Source organism: Chenopodium quinoa, unplaced genomic scaffold (genome assembly GCF_001683475.1).
Source record: "Chenopodium quinoa cultivar QQ74 unplaced genomic scaffold, ASM168347v1, whole genome shotgun sequence".
Taxonomy (NCBI): Eukaryota; Viridiplantae; Streptophyta; class Magnoliopsida; order Caryophyllales; family Amaranthaceae; genus Chenopodium; species Chenopodium quinoa.
Window position 1 is genome coordinate 1,983,429 of NW_018743262.1, and position 22,476 is coordinate 2,005,904.

The window sequence follows — 22,476 nt, forward strand, 5'->3', positions numbered from 1 at the left end:
TGTCTCCCCATAACCAAACCCGATGATGAACAACCTTTCACCGCCACTATTGGTCGGGTTTAGTATTTAATCCCGAGAGTGCTTAAAAAATCATATTTTATTAAATTCATATTTTTGAACAGTCCATGGATTAGTCTTGATGTTTGGTAAAAGCATAGTTTTAATTTCAGCCCAAACTTATTAATTAATTTTATGCCCAAACCTCTTTTATTTTATTGTTTTATTATTTATTTTTGGCCCAAACCCTTTATTTATTTTTATTTAATTATTTTCTTATTTTAGCCCGAAATTATCAATCAGCACTTAAAATGCCGAAGGAAATTAGGGTTAAAAATGTATTTAGACGGAAAAACGGGCTGGAATTTCCCGCGCCATGGCTGGTACCTACCGTGTCACGGGAATCTTTCCCGTCTGACGGTGGAATTTCCCGTGACACGGGAGGTCTGCTGTGACACGGGACATTCCGTATCTTTTTCGCGTAAACCCTTAACGCGTTTTTTTATCCTGTTTTCTGAAAATTTCTCGCGTCACTAAAAATTGTTCCGTGTCACGGGAAAGTGTACCGTCTGACGGAGGGACTTCCCGTGTCACGGTATACTTTGACCGTGTCACGGTTGCTTTTTTAGGGTTTTTATCATTTTAGGGTTCCGTGTGCTCCCTCAGCACATTTTCCCTATAAATACCCCCTCATTTCTAATGAACGGGGCACCGAATAATTCTCTAATTTTATTTTCTCTCTTCTATGCTTTAGCCTAAACACTAGCCTACCCTTTTCACTTCAAAATTCCTTGAGCCAAAGCGTGAAAGGTAGAATTGTTTGAGGGTTTGGCCTCAAAATCAACTATACTTTATTTAATTTAATTTAATTATTGTTTATTTGTTTCCTTGAAGTCACTAACTCGTTTATTATTTTGTAGTTGCAAACAAACAGAATCAAAGTAAGGATCATGCTCCTTTTATTTTTATTATTTTTCTAACGATTTTATGTTGTTGGAATTGTGATTAAATTGGTATTAATATTAATGTTGTTCTGTTATTATTTATTGATCACCATATTGCATGTTTAAAGGGAATGTGTAATTGAAAATCACGCCTAATAAGATAATTTGGACAACCGGTTTAGGATCCCATTAATCTTATTATTAATTGAAGTGATCACCAATATTTTAAAATTATGTGTGCATTAATCTTAAACAAATTTAGTTAAATAATAGTTTGGAGTGAATTGAATTATTGTTTGTATGCCTTTGAGATCACAGGAGTGCTTTTCAATATAAGAATCGAGTAGAGGCCAATAAGGGCGAATGTGACTCCATGACTCACTTCGTACCATCATCCATGATCCTTCTTTCGTGGTTCCGAACCATATGGAGTTAGTAATCTCATGGATTATGAATGGGGTGTAACCTTCACGGGTCAATCGTTGTTGCCTATCGTTGTCCCTTATTCGTGGTTGCCTTTCATGATCCGTGAACGGTTTACAAGTTCCTTAAAAACTTGTTGGCGGCTCCCTACTTTCCTTGTCCCTAATCGTATTATGTCAATTCCCACTTCCTATAAGTTCCAAGCATATTCACCACATGCTTTTAACGTAGGCGCACTTCGAGCGACACCTACAGTTAGGCTTACAATTTGTTTCTTCATTGATGTTGCTTCAAATACATAAATCTACATATTTCTTCACAAACACTTATCACCCAAGAGGCTCTTAGAAAGCGTCAATTATATCATCGTCCATCCTAGGGTCTCTTTACGGGGTGATCAGAGGACATACCGTTCAAAGACATGCCTAAAAATGAGACCATAACCAGAAAAATGGCATCTTCACCGTGCTAGAAAACTTTTTTCGCAATTTCGGTGCGCCAAAGCATCAAAGTTTTCCATGATTGCATATCTAGAAGGGGATCATTAACCCTAAGGGGTGTCAGACACATCATCGCTGACAAGGGAATAAACGCGTCGTCAATTGTCTATCCTTATATTAAATACAATTTATACAACCTAAACAAACGTAATACGAGTATATGGCAAGCATAGGGGTCGAACCACAGGGAACGGTGAAACACCACAAAATGTTATCGACAATTAAACTAGTCCGGAATAGGAGATAAATAAACTAAAGTCTAAAGATGCTAAAATAAGAAATAAAACACTAAGAGAAATGGTTTAGGTATATTATTCACTTGAACATAAATAAAGGCATATAAATTGAATTAATTATGAACTAAACATGCTCGATTATCGAAATAAAGGATCCAATCTAGCCACCTTCCGGGCCAATTGGCTTCTCCTAACATAGCCTCTATGCTTCCACATTAGAACCATATACTAGGAGGTGGTATCAAATAACGATCGATACAAATGAACTTAGCTAAGTAAACTTCCGTTTCATATTAGCAAAGATTCACTCCCAATCAACTAGCAACATGCATTTTGCAAGTAAAATGAAGAATAGCAAACATATAGAGACTTTAGTCACAAATAAATCAATTCCAAACCCTAGAACATGCTCAAGGTCCAACTACACCATAACCATCCCCTTAATGGGGAAATTACTCTCTAATCATGATAATAACAAGATTAATTAACAAATAATCAAAAATAAAAATGATTAATAAGCAATAATAACAAGTAAAACAATAATCAAAAGAAAACAAATAAAATATAAGAGAGAGTGTTAGAGATTCTCATTGATTGAAGATGAAAGTCTACAAACTAGATGACCAATCTTCTTCTTAAAAATCCAAGCTCAACAATGGTGAAACCCTCACTTTCTCTCTCTAAACTACTCTAATCCTAACCTAAACCTAGAGAGAGAATCTCTTCTAAAACTAATTAAGAAAAATAAAATAATTGGTATTTTTTAATTACCCCAAAAATGGGTATTTATACTAAGCTAAGAAAATAGAAAAATAAAGGAAGGAAATTAATAAAGAAAAGGAATAAAAGAATTAAGAAAAGGAAAATAAAATAAATAAAATAAAACAAAAGAAATTAAATTAAAAAGAAAAAGAAATTAAATAATAAAACCCACAAACCCCCCGAAAAACCATCAGACTCTCTTTGTTTTTCTTCTTCGATTTCTAGCTGCACTTGAGATAGGAAATAATCCCATGCTTTGCATCCCATTAAACACCATCATCAAATCGTCACCGCTCATCCGCTACATTTATCATCAAGTATCAAATCAAAACTGTTTAATGTTCATTAAGAATCACGAGCAGAGCTCGTGAAGTGGTTTGGTCGAACCATGGGTTGGTGTGGCCGAACTACGGGTGTGTTTGATCGAACCATGGGTGTGTTCGACCACACCTCTTCAATTTAGAAAACTTCAAATGTTTCTGACTCTATTAGCACTTCGACCGAACTCCTCAATGGTTTGCCCGAACCCAATAAATTTGCGATATGCTCTGATTATGGTCGTTGCTTGCGCAAATTTGTGGTTAGATGTGGCGCAATTGCTGCTGGTGGTGATCGTTGTGAAGGTTGAAAGTCTTTGCTGTAATTTAGGGGCAACGAGAAGAGAGATGGGGTGGATTGGGTTTGCGCTACTTATGCCTGGAGACGGTTCGAATTATGGTGGCTGCAGCTGTGGTTGGAGTCGTGGTTTGGTGAGGTGCGGCAGGTTGGATATGCTGCTAATGTGGCTGAAGTGAGAGTAGGGGAGTTTGGTGAGGGAGTGGCTGCAAGGTGTAGCGGCTTTGTTCGGTTTGAATGGCTGAATTGATGCGCCAAGGTGATTACAGGTGTTGTTGATGCGTGAGTGAAGGATGAGAAGTGGTTGTGAGATGTGGGGGTCTAGTTGTGGTCGTGTGAGGTGGTGAAAGCAGTTGGTAATGTTGATTGGTGTATTGGAGGTGAGTGGTGTTGTGAGGGGGCGCAACAGCTTGGTGAATTGGAGCAGGGGATAATTGGGGTGTTGTGGTGATGATTAAGGGATAGTGTGGTGGTGGATAATAGTGGCATCAAGGTGGGAGTTCGAAGAAGGTTAGCTGAGAAGATAGGGGAGAAGGGGAGTTTGGTGAGGCTTATGTAGCAATTGAAAAGGCTCAGTTTGGACCTTGAACTTGAACCTACACATAAACAAAACCCAGAGAGTGAAACCGTGCTAAATAAAATAAAATAAAATAGAAATAAATAAAGTAAAATAGAAATAAGAGAAATAAAACTAAAACTAATAAAAATATAAAACTATACAAGTAAATAAAATAAAATAAAAAACAAAATAAACATAAAACTAAAAATCATGAAAATAACTAAAACGTGCCAAATAACGAAATAAACTAGAAAATTTATTAAGTAGAAAACAAGAGAATAAAAGGGGAAAATAAGAGAAACCGAGCACAAAAATGACTCCAAAACTACTCCTTAAGAATGACATAAATGTCACTCATCAATTGCCCATTAGCCCTAAGGGTCGTGAAACACATCATCGCCCATCTAAAGGGCTCATTAGCCTGAAGGGGCACCAAACATATATTGCCCTCCCGCCCAAAGGGACTTGGCCGCACCAAAGGGCGTCAAACAGAACAAGAAAAACAAGTATACAATAGTTAGCCTTACAATTTGTTTCTTCATTGATGTTGCTTCAAATACATAAATCCACATGTTTCTTCTCAGAAACTTGTCACCCAGGAGGCTCTTAGAAAGCGTCAATTATATCATAACACATCCTACAGGCTCATTATGGCCTGGGGTGATCCGAGGACGTATCGTTCAAACACATGCCTAAAAATGATACCATAATAAAAAAAAAATTGGCATTTTCACCATGCTAGAGGACTTTTTTTGCAATTTAAGTGGGCCAAAGCATCAAAGTTTTCCATGATCGCCTATCTAGAAGGGGATCATTATCCCTAAGGGGTGTCAGACACATCATCGCCCATCCAAGGGGCTCATTAGCCATAAGGGACGTGAGACACATTATCGCCCATCCAAGGGGCTCATTAGCCCTAAGGGGCGTTGTAGGCGTCGTTCGAAGTGCGCCTACGTTAAAAGCATGTTGTGAATATGCTTGGCATTCATCGGATGTGGGAATTGACATTACGATTAGGGACAAATAAAGTAGGGAGCCGCCAACAAGTTTTTAAGGAACTTGTAAACCGTTCACGGATCATAAAAAGGCAACCACGATAAGGGACAACGATAGGATACAACGATTGACCCCTGAAGGTTACACCCCATTCATAATCCATGAGATTACTAACTCCATATGGTTCGGAACCACGAAAGGAGGATCAGGAATGATGGTACGAAGTGAGTCATGGAGTCACATTCGCCCGTATTGGCCTCTACTCGATTCTTATATTGAAAAGCATTCCTGTGATCTCAAAGGCATACAAACAATAATTCAATTCGCTCCAAACTATTATTTAACTAAATTGGTTTAAAATTAATGCACACATAATTCTAAAAATTTGGTGATCACCTCAATAAATAATAAGATTAAAAGGATCCTAAACCGGTTGTCCAAATTATCTTATTAGGCGTGATTTTCAATTACATATTCCCTTTAAACATGCAATATGGTGATCAATAAAAGTAATAAAATGAATATTAATATAAAAACCAATTTAATCATAATTCCAACAATATAAAAATCGTTAGAAAAATAATAATAATAAAAAGAGCATGATCCTTACTTTGAATCTGTTTGCTTGCAACTTTCACGCCTTGGCTTAAGGACAGAACCTCGAGTAAAATATGGACTCCTTTGAGTGCTTGAAGAAGGAATTTTTGAAGTGAAAAGGGTAGGCTAGTGTTTAGGTTAAGAGCATAGAAGAGAGAAAAATAAGAATAATCGAATTCCGGTTGCCCCGTACATCAGAAATGAGGGGGTATTTATAGGGAAATGTGCTGAGGGAGCACACGGAACCCTAAAATGATAAAAACCCTAAAAACATATCACGTGACACGGTCAGACTGTACCGTGACACGGTCAGTTTTGGAGTGACGCGGGAAATTTTTAGAAAACGGAACGGAAAACGCGTTAAGGGTTTACGCGGAAAGGACACGGAACTCTCCGAGTCACGGCAGACCTCCCGTGTCACGGGATGTCCCACCGTCAGACGGGAACAGTTCCCGTGACACGGTCAAGCTGTACCGTGACACGGTCAATTCCAGTCCATTTTTCCGTCTAAATTCATTTTTAACCCTAATTTCTTTCGGCTTTTTAATTGCCAATTGATAATTTTGGGCTTTTTTTCTGACTCTATTATTCGGGCTAAAATAAAATAATAAAAATAAAAATAAATAAAATATTTGGGCCAAAAAAAAAATAAAATAATAAAATAAAAAGGTTTGGGTTTAACATTAATTAAAACTATGCTTTTACCAAACACCAAGACTGATCATAGACCTTTCAAAAATATGAATTTAATAAAATAAGACTTTTTAAGCACTCTCGGGATTAGATTCTAAACCCGACCAATTGTGGCGGTGAAAGGTTATTTATCATCGGGTTTGGTTTTGGGGAGACATTTTTAGGTGTCTACAGGCGTCAGGCACATGATCGCCCATCCAAGGGGCTCATTAGCACGAATGGACACCATACATATATGACCCCCCCCCCCCTCAACGGGGTCTGCCGCCCTTAAGGGCGTCAAACATGACAATAAATACTAGTATACAATAGTTAGCCATAAATATTTGTTTCTTCATTGATGTTGCTTCAAATACATAAGTATACATGTTTCTTCATGGTCACTTGTCACCCATAAGGCTCTTAGAAAGCGTTAGTTTTATCATCACCCATCATAGGGGCTCATTACCGTTCCAAGACATTCATAAAAATGTGACCGTAATAAGAGAAATGGCATTTTCACCATGCTAGAGGCCTTTTTATGCAATTTCGGTGGGCCGAATGCATCAGAGTTTTCCATGATCGCCTATCTAGAAGGTGCTCGTTAACCCTATGGGGTGTTAGACACATCATCGCCATCCAAGGAGCTCATTAGCCCTAAGGGGTGTCAAACACATCATCTCTCATTTAAGGTGCTAAGTATGCCATTCGGATTATGGAATGCTCCCTCTACTTTTCAAAGATGCATGACTTCCATTTTCTCTGAGATGCTTGAAAAAGAAATTGAGGTTTTCATGGATGATTTTAGTGTTGGTGGCTCGTGTTTTGACACTTGTCTTTTTAACCTTGAAAAAGTTTTGAAAAGGTGTCAAGAGACGAGTTTGGTTTTAAATTGGAAAAAGTGACATTTTATGGTCGAGGAGGGCATTGTCCTCGGCCATAAGGTTTCAAAAAATGGCATTGAGGTTGATCCGGCCAAGGTTTTGGTCATTGAAAAGTTGCCCCCTCCTACTTCCATCACGGGGGTACGGGCTTTTCTTGGGCATGCTGGTTTTTACCGGAGGTTTATCAAAGATGTTTCTTCAATCGCCAAACCTTTGACCAAATTACTCAAAAAAGAGGTTTTTTTTTAATTCAATGAGGCTTGCCTTGAGGCGTTTCGTAAGCTCAAGGAAGCTCTCATTTCTTCTCCCGTCGTGCAAGCTCCGGATTGGAGCTTGCCTTTTGAGCTAATGTGCGATGCTAGTGACTTTACAGTAGGTGCTATTCTTGTTCAAAAGAAACAAGGAAAATCATGTGTCATCTACTACGCAAGTAGGACTCTAGCTGAGGCTCAAAATAATTACACAACAACGGAGAAAGAGATGTTAGCGGTAGTATTTGCATTCGATAAGTTTTGGTTCCATCTTATATGCTGAAAAGTTATCGTGTACACGGATCACATCGCGGTGCGATATCTCATGACCAAGAAAGAAGCAAAGCCTCTCTTGATCCGTTGGGTTCTCTCCCTCAAAGAATTTCACATGTAAATGAGGGACGAAAAGGGAGCGGAGAACTATGTAGTAGATCATTTGTCTAGGCTACAATTTGAGAACAAGGAGGATGTACCGATTAATGATGAGATAGGATTCGAGGCTCTCATGGCTTTGGTGTCAATTTCTACCCCTTGGGTTTGTGGATATAGCCAACTATCTTGCGTGTGGAGTCGTTCCCCCAGAATACTCTTCTCAAAAAAAGAAGAAGTTTTTCAAGGAAGTGAGAAGATACTTTTTGAATGACCCATACCTATTCAAGCAATGTGGAGATGGCCTTTATCGGAAGTGTATCCCAGATCATGAAATTCAAGGTGTTCTTGAGCATTGCCACTCACTACCATGTGGAGGGCATGGTGGTGTTGACAAAACAGTGGCAAAAATCTCTCAATATTTATTGTGGTGGCCGAAGATGCATAGGGACGTGCACCAATTTGTTGCGCAATGTGATAGATGTCAAAGGAGCAGAGGCATTACCAAGAGGGACGAAATGCCCCAACAAAGTATTTTAGAAGTTGAACCCTTCGATGTTTGGGGGTGGATTTTATGGGGCCTTTCGTTTCTTCTTGTGGGAATCTATATATCTTGGTAGCGGTCAATTATGTGACGAAATGGATTGAAGCCATACCCTCACCTACCAATGATCACAAGGTTGTGCTTAAGCTTCTAAAGAAGATCATTTTTCCTAGGTTTGGAATTCTGAGGGTGCTAATTAGTGATGGAGGCTCCCATTTCGCCAAAAAGCAATTTGAATCTCTTCTTAAGAGCTATGGCGTTCATCACAAGGTTGGATTATCTAACCACCCTAAAACTCAAGGACAAGTGGAGGTCTCGAATCGTGAAATCAAAAATAATCTTCTTGAAAGGATGGTGAACAAATCAAGGAAAGATTGGTCTCTCAAACTTGATGACACACTATGGGCTCTTAGGACGGCGTACAAGACTCCAATCGGCATCCCCTATAGGTTGGTCTATGGAAAGGCTTGTCACTTCCCGGTTGAGTTTTAATACAAGGCTTGGTGGGCCATCAAATAGCTCAATATGGATTTATCGTTGGCCGGTTGCTCAAGCTCAATGAACATGAAGAGCTTAGAGATGATGATTATGAGAGCTCAATGTTATATAAGGAGAAGACCAAAAAGTGACATGACCAACATATTCGAAACAAGAACTTTAAGGTTGGAGATAAGGTTTTGCTTTTCAACTCAAGGCATTGTTTGTTTCCGAGCAAACTCAAATCAAAGTGGTCGGGTCCGATATCAAAGACTACTCCTTATGGCTCCTTTGAGTTAGATGCGGATGGTAATAAGTTTATGGTTAATGGTCATCGTTTAAAGCATTACTTTTGCAAGGAAGAAGTTGGTATCATTGAATGTGTAATGCTTAATCCTTTGGATCCCAAGCCTCCCACTTGAAGAATTTTTCTCATGGTCATTCTAGTGACCTTATAAAGAAGCGGTTATTGGGAGGCAAACCGAGTCTCTAACCCTTTTCTTTTTCCTCCTTTCTTTATGCTTTGTTATTTTCCTGTCTACAATGTTGGATTGTTGAATTTTTGAATTTTGATTGTGTTGGAATTTTTGGTATGCTTTGCCTTAGCATGATGGCATAGTGTTTAGTGTGTTTTGAAGAGGGGTGTTTGTGCATATTGTGTTGCAAAATGGCATTTTTTGAAAAAGCCAGGTGGTTCGACCGAACTCCCTAAAGGTTTGGTCGAACCTTTTGAAAGGTTTGCCCAAACCTTCTTGAATTCGGTCGCACCTCCTCTAGAACATCAAGTTGAAAACTTTATGCTAGAACTACAGAAATTCATATTCTAGAGTAGGTTCGACCGAACCTTGGAGAGGTTCGACCGAACCTAGGTTCGCCCAAACATAGCAGTGTTCAGTCGCACCTGCTCTGGAATCAAAACTTGAAAACTTTCTGCCATTTTTGAAAATTTCAAGTTAGAGAGAAGGTTTGACTGAACCTTGAGCAAGTTTGGCCGAACTTACCCATGGTTCGGCTGAACCTTTGTCGATTTTTTTTTAAAAAAATGGAGCCTGCTCTTCTTTTTCATTTTATTTCATTTGACCCCCTCTCTCTTTATTCTCCTCCTTCTCACTCAAACCTCCATTGCAACCCCCTCATACAACCTCAAATCTCCATCAAAATCACTCCAATCTCCTCTTTTTCTCACTTATTTTCCATCCTCTACTCCATTTTTACAATATCCACCAAAAATCCTCACAAAAATCCCATCGTTTCATTTCCCCCAATTTCTAGGGTTAAGTGTTTTGGTGTTTTTGGGTTTCTACTTACTAACAATCAATTGTGGTATGATTTTCTTAACTTTTGAAAGTTTATTTCTTCAATTTCTCATAGTTATACCATGTTTTGCATGTTTAAATATGAATTGTGGCATTCTTGAAATTGTTAGTAATAACTTGCTTGATTCTTGTGTTCTTTATATTTACATGTTGCAATTGATTGGGAATTGATAGTAGAACATGTTGTTATCATGATTATGCATGTATACCTTGGTTTATTTTATCTCAATGTCTTTGCTTAAAAATTTTCATTCTAGGGTGTTCATGCTACTACTTGGTGATTGAGGAATTCATGAATTAGATATTGTTGGAGAATGATTCTTGTTATTTTTTGTTTGATTTTATTGTTTGGTGAATAATTATCACATAATAGGAGACTTCATGCCAAAATTCACCTAGACATTGTTAGGACTTTTATATGAATGTCATAGGATTTCTTTCCCATGCCTTGGTTTAAATGTGTCCATTTATGCCTTGAATTGTATTGTTGTCATCCTTTATATCTATTTCACAATTCAAGGCAACTACTTTCACGCATACAATTTTACCGTGGCTAGCTTCTTATGACATCTCTTATCAAATTTTCCTAATAATAGCTCTTGGTAATTTTGTAGAATCATGGTTTTCGACAAGAGCAAGTCAAAGAGGAAGAGGGTGGGTGAATCTTCTTCAAGAGTTTCTCGCCTCCTCCCGGCATAAATGATCATAGCATAATTGCTCCGAATGAGCATTTTTGGGACGTCTACAAAGCCCTCATCAATCGTCCTATCCATTTAACACGGTTCTTTTGTCCTACCAATTTGCAAAAGCTCGGTATTTAGGATGAGGTAGTCCGGATAGCCCAAAACTTTGGATGGGGCGACTTCATCTATCTTCACGCTTAAAATTATGAGCAAGTGACTTTGGAATTTCTTGCATCTCTCCGCAAGGAAGTCATTAAGCCGGAATTCAATGATGAGGAGCCCCAACTTGTGATACATTTTCGCATGTTCAATAAGGATCACTTCCTCACCGAGAGTGATCTTAACGAGATTTTCCATTGGCATGCAACCGGGCTAGATCATCCATGCGAGATGACTTCACTCATCGCATCCCCTACAACGGGCAAGAATGGTGGTGGAGCATATCCACCACGGATAGTTTTCGGACCAACACATCCAAGGTCAACAACATCATCCACAAAGCCTTGAGATATTTTGTTGGCTCCTCCAATATGTCGTATTCTTCAAAGCAAACCTCGGCTCAATGGTTAAGGATGAGGTTTCTTGTCTATTCTTGGCCGACAACCCTCAGCGCCTCAAGTTCCAATGCTCTTCCACCTTCATCCAAAGGCTTTTGGATACTAGGGACAACTGTCTTGGTGACGACATTTTTATGGGGGGCATGATCACTATCATTGCCCTCTCCTTGAAAGATGGAGCTTACAAGGAGCAAATAGAAATGCTCCCCTTTGTGCACCAAACCCGAGAGGAAGTCACCGACGAGTTCCCTCCCTATTCTCTCTCCCTTAGTGCTCTCCATTACAACCGCTTCATCAACTACTCAACAAGTAAGCGTAAATTCACCCTCTTAGTGGACAAAGAGGTTGAATGGTGTGTCCTTCCGGACCCATCCCTCACTACAGTGGACCACTCCTCTCCCCTCAAATGGAAAATCCCCCGGCAGCACAACCCCGATGAATTAAGAAGAACAAGAGCCCGGGGTGCAATTCCTCATCCTCCACCGGTCCACCACCAGGAGCAAACCGTTTCCCCCCTTAGCGGGGGAGGTGAGGCATCTTTCTCTTCCTCCTTTCATTCTTTTGATATGAATGCCCTCCGTAGTACCCCCGAGGATATCCGTCGGGATAACCAAGATTCCATTGAACAATGGGGGTACTACGGGAGGATGAATTATGATAACCTTGTACAAGCGGGCATCCAAGCGCCCTATGTTAACTACCCCTACCACCCCCCTCAAGAGGGTCCGGTTCCACAATGGGACCCCTATGACCCCAACAACCCTACCCCCAACGTCTACCCCTATTGGGAATGTCCCATCAACCCTTCTCAACGCATTGGCACCCAACCTTATGATCCTTATCGCCCGGGTGGGTGTGATCCGACCTATGATCCGGCTCGCACAACCACCCCAAACCCTTTTGATGGTGGATGAGGTGACCAGGGGTGGCAATATGAGCACTTTAACGAACCCATACACCCACTTATGGACACTCCCGGGTTCGATTTTGAGAGCCCCCCTCAACCTAGAGGGCAAGGAGACAGGACCCCATGATGAGGGTTCCCTTCCTTCACCCCGGAACTTCTAACTTTTAACTTTTGCTCAGGAAGTGCAAAATACTAGTGTGGGGGAGGATGTTCCTTTTGGGTTGGTTGAAGTGTACATAGGAAGGGAGGGTAGTGGCTTGTACATTAGGAGGACTATTGAAGATTGTGGCCTTGTTGTAGTTGATGATGTTGTGATGATGTTGTGATGGTGATGTGATGATGTGATGATGATGATGATGTGATGGTGATGATGGCGATGTTCTTATGATGATTTTTGCTGATTTTTGACGATTTCTGATGATTCTTGAGCTTTGTGTAGGCGAAGGTTCTCCCAAGAAAAAAATCCAAAATTCCTGACAATCCAAATTCCCTTAATCCAAACTTTGTAGGTAACTTTTTATTTATTTTTCTTTACTTTTTATTTATTTTTCTTTTTATCTATAACTTTAGTCTTTTTCTTTGGTTTCAACTTTTTTTTTTAATTTTTCTTATTTTGTCATAGTTTCTTTTGTTTTGGCTCACCTTTCTTGAAGCTTGAAAGCGGAAACGAAGGAAGTTAAGGAGAAACACAAGCTCCCTTAGTAAGATTGTATGAATTATCTTGTCTTCCATTTCAAGAGGCATTTGGTGAGACCTTTCCTTTCTTTTATTTGCTCTTTCTTTGAGTGTTTAGTCTAGGTTAGCTTTTGGTTCGAGGATGTTTGCTTTTGGTTCTATGGAACCTTGGATCGTTGATGTTGTTATCGAGCTTAGCAAGAAAATCAAAGCCCTTCAATCGGATCGAGGTGGTAAATACTTGAGCCAAGGGTTCGATGACCATCTGAAAGAAAAAGGTATACTTTCAGAATTAACACCTCCGGGAACTCCTCATTGGAACGGAGTATCCGAAAGAAGAAATCGAAACTTGTTGGACATGGTAAGATCAACAATGGGTCTTAGTGATCTTCCTATCTCTTTCTTGGGACACGCACTTGTAACTGCAGCACTAACACTGAACCGTGCATCATCAAAAGTTGTAGAAAAGACTCCATATGAATTATGGTCAAAGAAACCTCCAAGGTTCTCTTTTCTATAGATATGAGGATGTGAAGCATATGTCAAGAAATTGATTTCTGACAAACTTCATCCCAAATCAGACAAGGTTTACTTTGTGGGCTACCCAAAAGAAACGAAAGGGTATTACTTCTACAACAAATCAAAGAACAAAGTGTTTATGCTTGCGATGATGTCTTTTTGGAGAAGGCACACCTTTCTAAAATGACAAGTGGGAGGAAAATCAAACTCGATGAAGTTCGTGAGGATGAGCAACAAAATCAGAATGACAGTCAAGGTGCTCAAACAACATCTGTTAAAGCAGTACAAAATGATCAAAATGTGCAAAGTTAAAACCACAATGCAAATGCTCAATCTATCACCCTACGTAGGTCTTAGAGGCGGCCGAGATCTCAATATGATAGATATATTGGTTTAGTATAAACCGAGATATCAGAGGACATCCTGATTATGGATGGAGATGAACCGGCAACCTAAAAGCAAGCGATGGAAAGCACCGACTCTGCTAAATGGCATGAGGCCATGAGATTTGAAATGGATTCCATGTTTGAAAATAAATTCTAGGACTTGGTTGACTTACCCAAAGGTTATACACCTATCGAATGTAAGTGGATTTTCTAGATGAAAACAGAAAAAGATGGAAATGTATTCATTTACAAAGCTAGATTTTTGGCAAAAGGTTATAGACAAGTTCATGGTATTGATTACGGTGAAACCTTTTCATAGGCCGCAACGCTTAAATCCGTTCGGAACCTCCTAGCGATTGCTGCATATTATAACTATGAAATATGGCAGATGGACGTCAAAACCGCCTTCTTAAATGGTATTTTGAAAGAAGTTGTACATGACACAGCCAGAAGGTTTTGTCGACATAAACAATGGTGGGAAGGTTTGTAAGATTAAGAAGTCCATTTATGGACTAAAGCAAGCTAGCAGAAGTTGGAATTTGCGATTCGACGAAGCCATCGGTAAGTTTTTTTTTAATTAAGAATCTAGATGAATCTTTTCTTTACAAGAAGGTTAATGGGAGCTGAGTGACATCGCCTTTTTAGTCTTATATGTCGATGACATATTTCTCATTTGAAACAGCATTTTGTTGTTAGAGTCTGTAAAGTCTTGTATTGGAAAACGATTTTCAATGTAAGACTTAGAAGAGGCTCAGTACATACTAGGCATCAAGATCTATAGAGATAGATCAAAAAGGATGATTGGATTGAGTCAAAGTACTTATATTGATAAAGTACTTGCTCGATTTGGCATGGAAGGGGCCAAAAGAGGTCACCTGCAAATGTCACATGGCATAACCCTAAGCAAGAAGCAGTGTCCACATACACTTGATAAGCGAGAAAGAATGAATCTGATTTCATATGCTTCGCTTATTGGATCAATCATGTGTGGCATGATATTTACTAGGCCAGATTTATCGTATGCCTTGAGTGCTACGAGCCATTACTAATCGGATCCAAAAGAGGGCAATTTAACTGCGGCCAAGAATATCCTAAAGTACCTGAAAAGGAACAAGGATAAATTCCTGTCATTTGGTGATTCATAAGAATTAGTTGTTGAAGGTTATACCGACGCAAGCTTCCAGACATACAGAGACGATTTCAAATCCCAATCTGGATATGTATTCTGTTTAAATGTAGGAGCTTTTAGTTGGAAGAGTACCAAGCAGAGTACAAATGCAGATTTTACAACTGAAGCCGAGTACTTAGCAGCTGCTGAAGCGACTAAGGAGGCTGCTTGGATTCGTAAGTTCATTGATGAACTTGATGTTGTACCCTCCATAAAGGGTCCAATAGGCCTCTATTGTGACAACAATGGAGCTATTGCTCAGGCCAGAGAGCCAAGGGAACATCAGAAAGTCAAACATGTCAAATGGCGGTTTCACATCATTTGAGAATGGAAATAAGAAGGTGAAATCAGAATTTGCAAAGTTGGAACGGATGATAACGTAGCCGATCTACTTACTAAACCTTTGCCTCAAGTGAAGCACAACAAGCATGATGAGGCAATGGGAACCAGGCATGAAGGAGATTGGCTTTGATTTCCCTGTTTAGTGTTTTAGTTAAATTTTTCAACATTTAATGTAAGACACTAAAAAAAAATATTCATTCAAGTTTTGTAGTAATATAAATTTCATGCAATATTTTATTACTCCGTTTTCTATTTAATTGTGGTTTAGGAATAAATAATGAGTCCATTAGATTCTTGGAATATTTAAAATAGGGTATCAAGACTAGTCTTGATAATGAAACACCTATTAAGTTACCATTGAATATTATAATCAAAAATTGTCCCTATTCGTGGTCATTTAAACGATGGACGGTTAATGACTAATTGAGATTAGTGTGTAGTTTTATTTATAGCACTGTTTCTTGTGCTTTGAGGACATGATTTTCATAAATAATTTGCACAGTTATTGGTTTACAATCGTATTGGATCGACCTATGAGAATACTTTAGAATATTAAAAATCGTCATAAGTATATTTCTCATTATGGCTATCGGAACCGATTTCCTTGACCATGAGTATTGTGAGTTCTCTTGTTTGAGTACTAGAGCATTTTGATGTTGTCAAATGTCTGTCGTAATAGGGGATAATAACGGCAACAATCGGGCGGCTAGGTACTCTCAGTATGAAAAGCTAAATTACAAGAATGGCAATGTCCCCCTACTAAAATAGGGAAAATGTCTTTGTTGCATACAAGGCCTCTCGTATCAAAGGGGATAAACTAAATACACACTTGTCCGGAAGGACAAGTGGGAGATTGAAAGGAATGGTGTCCTTATAACAAGTGTATTTTTTTGATAGTGGGTTCAGAATTATTTGAAAATTAATATTAAACAGGGTAAAGTGATCGGAATGCCTGAGTGGAGGCCGCTTTCGATCAGTAATATTAATGTATAATTAATATTCCAGCTTAATCTTGACTTAACCCTTCGGGTCACACCCTAGAAAATATACGAACCGACTCGATGAATTAATTCGGAAGAAATTAATTCGTCGCCCGAGAATTAAATTTTTAGACATCGGAAATTCGAGCTTAGAGTGTCGAAACCGAGCGTCAGAAGTCGAGTCAAAATAATAAAAGACGAGACACAACAATAATAAATCAACAAGATCAAAATACCCCTAGCATCGAAATGCCCCTAGAAAATAGAGTGCTAAGGGCATTTGGTATAGCATAGTGGCTAGCATGCGCACCAAGCCAAGCCTACGTTGGCTGGTGCGTGCTAGCGCACCAATGCTAGCACAGCATGTTAGCTGTGTTGGGCCAACGCACGCAAGGTGCAAGGCACTCAGCTAGCAGCCCGCATCATTGATGCGCGGCTTGCTGGCCGATTGCGCAAGCAGCCCGCACAAGCTTTGCAGGGCGTGCTGGCAAGGAGAGCCAAGCAGCCCGCACGCTTCCGTTGGGCGTGCTGGCAGCCGCACATGGAAGCCCACCTTGGGTTGCCTTAGTGCCCATGTGTGGTGCCATGTTCACCATTGTGACGGGAAGCTTGAGGCATGAGGAGGCCGGTTTTTTGAGTGGGAGTGGGAGTAAGTTTGGTCCCCCCTACTCCAAATGGTCCTTACCTAACCTCTCTCATGAGCTTGCCACTTGTTGATTTATTACTAGTTTGAATATTTATTTTATTTTAGCTTTAAAATAAAATGGAAAAATCAAATTCTCTCATATTGATGGGAGAGCTTTTTCACTCTCAAGTTTTCCCTATAAATACCCAAGTTGGGGTATTGGGAAAATCACTTGAGTGAGAGTTGATAAAGGCATCACCATTGTGAAAACCTTTGAACTCATTTAATCCCTCGGGTTTTGGTTCGGACCTTGCTAACTCCAAGGTAGCGGACCTAAAAAGTCGGTGTTCGTCCTTTTGGGTGGATACCGTTGGAGGCTCTCGTGTGAGCGGGGCTAAGGCTTTCCAGTAAGAGCCCGACTTTGAGGGCAAAGCACGCGTCAAAGATAAATTCCGATTTTACCCTTTTTTGTTTATTTATTATGCTTTATGGTTGTATTAATTGCGACTGGTTCTTCGGGTCAGGGTCCTTTCCGCGGTAAGTTAGACTTACCAAACCCCAACATTGGTATCGGAGCCACGCTCGTTTATTTTTAAAATCATAATATTTTTTTTCAAGGTGATTTTTATGGCTTATTTTTAAGTTTTAAGTTGCTAATTAGATTAGTAGATCATATTACCTATTTTAACCTCGCATTTAAGCTACCTTCAGCCCCGAACCCAAATTTCGAATGAAAAATAGTGAATTTTGGGTGGAAAATGTGTTCTGGAAATGGTTTTATTCTTTTAGGGTGCGGTTTTTAGCTAAAAACGAATAAATGCTATTTTCGAGGGTTTTTTCGTTTTTACAAAAAAAAAATTAAGTCTTTCTAACCTTTAAAATTAATTGCATATTTATGGTGGTTATGTAATTGGTTGAATAACTATTTTATCTGCATTTTTAAACCTCTTTAGGCATGGTTAATTTGTAGTAATTTGTGCTTGAATGCTTGGTTTTTTTTTTCACATAATTGCAAACTAATTGCATTAAGTGTGAAATTATTGTTGTTTGAGACTTCCAAGTATTAAAGATTCAATCTTTAACTATGTTAAGGGATTGAAACTTTATATTACTAAATTCCATGAATTTTCTTAAACTTTATTGATTTAATCATTTTTTAGTTTATTGGAATCATAAAGTTTAAACTTTGTGATAGAAAAAGTGTTTATCTTCATATTAGAAGATATAATTTTTCAAGGATTCACAAGTATTAAAGTTGGAATCTTTATTGAGTTAATGTTAATTTTTCCAACTATCTCTTATTTTGTCAAAACTCAAAGTAAATTTAAAATAATTAAATTAATAGTGATCTGAGTATTTGCCCTATTATTTTTATTGCACCAAGTTAAACCAATTTTATTAAAGAATGGTTGTTGGGAATTATTTTAGTTTCATGCACTTTAAAAATTTTATTTTCGTTAGACTTATTTAAATTTTAATTATGCTCATGAAATTAGTTCTAAAATTAATTTAGAATTAATTTCGAAAGTCACGCAAAAAAAATTTTTGGGGATCAAATCCCGAGGAAAATGGCACACAAAACAAGGCATGAACGCCCTTGGCTAGCCAGGCTGCATAGCAGCCCGCATGTGGCTGCCATGCCCTGTGCGTGCAGCCATTGCGTGGCTGGTGCGCACGGCCGCAAGCTGCAGCAGCACAACACAACAACATGCTACCAAGTGTGTGCGTGCATGTGTGCAGTGTTGCGTGCAGTTGAGGTTGTTGTGGCGCGCTGATGCTGGGCACGAGTACATGGTGCATCGTTTGAACTTGGTGCATGTATTATGTAATTAGGGGTATACGTCGACGATGCTCGCGAAGCAATGTAGTGCAATGAATTTATTCAACATGGCCATCAAGGGCCATGTTTTTTATGTGTGAAAGTTCGCTGATGTGGGCGGTGTAACGCTTAGCGACATTGGTCCCACTCCCAAGTTTATTGAGCGTCTAATAGTTGTGCGAAATGTGAGCACTCCGTGTCTTAATGATAGGCACTTTGATACTTTGGACTACGTAATTTTGCTTAAAAATGTGGCTTTAATAATTTTATTAATCTAATTTGTTTCAATTATTTTTATAAATTTTTTGGAGGCTAGGCCTCGGTTTTGAGTGGCATTGGCAAAATTTTGGGAATTACCAGCTTAATTAATTGGATTAATTAAGTTGGATGCAGAATTCAGTGGGAGCTTCAAATATTAAATTTCGCTTATTTACATAACCGGTTAAAATAATTTTGACTATTTTTAATTAGGCATGTTAATTGGATTAACCACCTAGATTAGTTATTAGTTCACGCATGGTTTTTTATTTTTTTTTTGCATTGTTACATATTTACCGTTGTAAAATGCATGGGCCATTTACAAATAGTGAATGGATGAATGGAATGTATATTCTCTCACAGGTTTGATGAAATGGCAATTGGTGGGGCCTGATTATGATAGAAAATACGGACTGCAATCGGTGATGTATTTTTGTAAATCTAAATATGGTCTATGTACCGTTAAGTATTTTCGTACCATAATATTTAGATTAGTCCTAATATTAGATACTAGTAATTGCATTTGATTATGGTTAAGTCTTGAAGATTGAGGTTCTTGGAAGACGTAGCTATGAAGTTGCAAATGAAGAACTTTTGTAGATTTGAAGATCTCAAGGGGTCATGCTAGTTGACAAATGCATCTATATTCATTTTTTTCTATATATATGTTTATGTACATGAGTTATATGTTAGATGCATGTTTAGGTCCACAAACATTGAGTAAAAACTTGCCACTCCAAAACAACACTTACCGGCCGAACGACGGTAGTGGTGTGCTACGCCAAAGCGAGGCATCACTACCTCTCCTAGGAAGTAAGGCATACCGGGTATGCAAGTTGGTTTTGGTTATACTCAACGATATGAGTAATGGAGTCCTAACATGTCGTGGCAAAGTGAATAAATTGTTGAGAGAGCATTAGATGCGGCGATTTATTCAACCAAGAGTCGCTTGGAGCCATTAGAAAAGCGTTGCTTACCTTAGGAGATTGAGTGTTAAGACAAGCCAAAGCATGCTTAACCACTCTTTATTTGTTCGGATTTTGGAATCGACTTATTCTCACCAAATTGGGGACAACTTTAAGTGTGTGAATAAGACGTTTTAAGTAAGTTTAATTAAAATGTATGAATTCAATCTTATTTATATTTCATGAATGGTTTTTATTATTGTAGAATCATGTCTTCAAATAACACAAACAACCAATTCTTGTTACGCTCAATTCTCGACAAGGAGAAGCTGAGTGGGCCAAATTTTCTTGATTGGCAAAGGAACTTGCGAATTGTTGACATGCTAGAGCAAAAGAAATATGTCCTTGATGAGGAAATGCCCAAGGCTCCCAATGAGGAGGTGACTTAGGCTGCCCTAAATCGATGGCAAAGTGCTAATCGAGATGTCAAATGCATCATGTTGGCCACAATGTCTCCAGAGATTCAAAAGACTTTCTTTGAGAAGGAGAAAGCTTTTGAGATCATTTCTGAATTGCAGAATATGTTTCAAGAGCAGGCCCGAACTGAAAGGTTTGAAACCCACAGGCAGATACTTGAGAGCAAGCTCAAGAAAGGAGAGTCAGTAGCCCACATGTACTCAAAATGATAGGATTGTTTGAGAACATGGGAAGGCTTGATGCAGGGTATTCAACCGAGATGGCAATTGACATCATTCTCCACTTGCTGCACAAAGGCTATGATCAGTTCAACATGAACAATAACATGCACAGTATTACATGGAGAAAACCCTCACCGAGTTTCATGGTATGTTGAAGCAAGCAGAGCAAACGCTCAAGGATGGGGGAAGCATGATATGCTCATGATCAAAAGGAGCAAGTCGTTCCAATTCTCAAGCAAAAAAAGAAAGGCTTTAAGGGGAAGGGCAAGAGGAAACCTTTCCGCCTAAGCCTAAAGCTACAAAGAATAACAAAGAGAAGAAGGTAGCATTTTCTAAATCTGATTCCGAATGCTTCTACTGTAAGAAGAAGGTACATTGGAAGAGAGATTGCCTCTAGTTCAAGGAAGATAAGAAGAACGGAACCATTGCTTCTGAATCAGGTATATTCCTTATAGACTTTAACTTCACTAGCGTAGCATCATGGGTATAGATAGAGGATGTGGCTCACACCTTTGTTCCAATTCTCAGGGACTAAGGAACGCTAGAAGGCTAAAGAAGGGAGAGGTTGAACTCCGGGTCGACAATGGAGCCACAATTAGTGTTGTATCCTTAGGAACTCTCAGTTTGTCTTTGCCCACCGGGCTTGTTTTGGAACTAGATAACTTTTATTACGTTCCTAACATTTCCAAAAACATCATTTCTATTTCGGAGTTGGACGCCAAGGATTTTTAATTTCGAGTAAAAGACAATGAATGTTCGTTTTATCTCGATAATGTTTTATATGCACATTCTGATAATGGTACTTAATTACCTTATATTTTTGTTTTTATAAATTGAAATCAATAACAATTGACCATTATCTTACTCTTGGGAGTGTATAGAGCTAAAAAGGCTTTAAAATTTGCAAAAAAAACAACAAACCTCCTCTTAGACACCTTTGCACTCCAAGTGAGAAGTAACAATCTCATACATGTATCTCATAATGTAGTAGCCACATTCAACACCTCCTTGTTGTTGAGCACACTAGTATATATAAAAAATAGTTAAAAATTTTGTTTTCAAAGTGAAAAATGTATAATAATATGGGGTGAGTAGTGTATTTACCTCCATTTGTAAGAATTTCAATTTTTTCCTTTGTGATTTCAATTCACTACCTGTGAGATTCGCCCAATATACTTTATAAGCCCTACAAAAATAATATATAATCTAACACTTAGAACAAAATAATCTACATCACCACATAAAAAAATGATATAGAAACTAGGGCATAATTTCAAGGTTGTGGCTCACGTCATCATAATCTCGACAATTTTCAATTTTCGTGGATTTTCTTTAGGTAGCTTCATAGAGTCAAACTCATAAGCTAAACCTAACTGTAGATCGACCACCACAAGAACCCAATGACCACTACATCATTTAAGAGGAAAACACAAGTTAGAGTATTGGAAAATTGGTGAAAAACATATCATTTATATGATTAAGTTTAGTGGCAATATAAAAAACATATTTTGAACCATGCGACATATGGAGCCACGATGAATTTGCAACGTTTACCTGTCTTTCTCACTTCATGCAAAAATGTATTCTTCACGTATGTATAAGTTTCAAGGTAATCATTCTCAATTGAAGATTCGGAAATGAGTTGAGGACAAAAGAATGTGATCTCAGTCCTGTTGAAAAGGTCGATGAAGTTGTCTACTAAATACCTACATGATAAAGACATGGAAAACAAAAAAAATCAGCATTATAGCAATAAAAATATTATTATAGTGAATATAAGAACCAAAGTAAAGGAAGATTAAGTAACCTACA

The 22,476-nt window shown here is 38.5% G+C and overlaps 1 long non-coding RNA gene across 1 annotated transcript; it reads right to left on the bottom strand.

Moving 5' to 3' along the window:
• Positions 1-3,009: 3,009 nt before the first annotated feature.
• On the bottom strand, positions 3,010-22,164 carry LOC110735301. Its single transcript, XR_002514063.1, has 4 exons — positions 21,955-22,164; positions 21,769-21,850; positions 21,586-21,687; positions 3,010-4,073 (listed from the first exon to the last, which is right to left on the bottom strand). It is a non-coding gene; the product is annotated as an uncharacterized LOC110735301 (long non-coding RNA).
• Between the last annotated feature and the right edge of the window lie 312 nt (positions 22,165-22,476).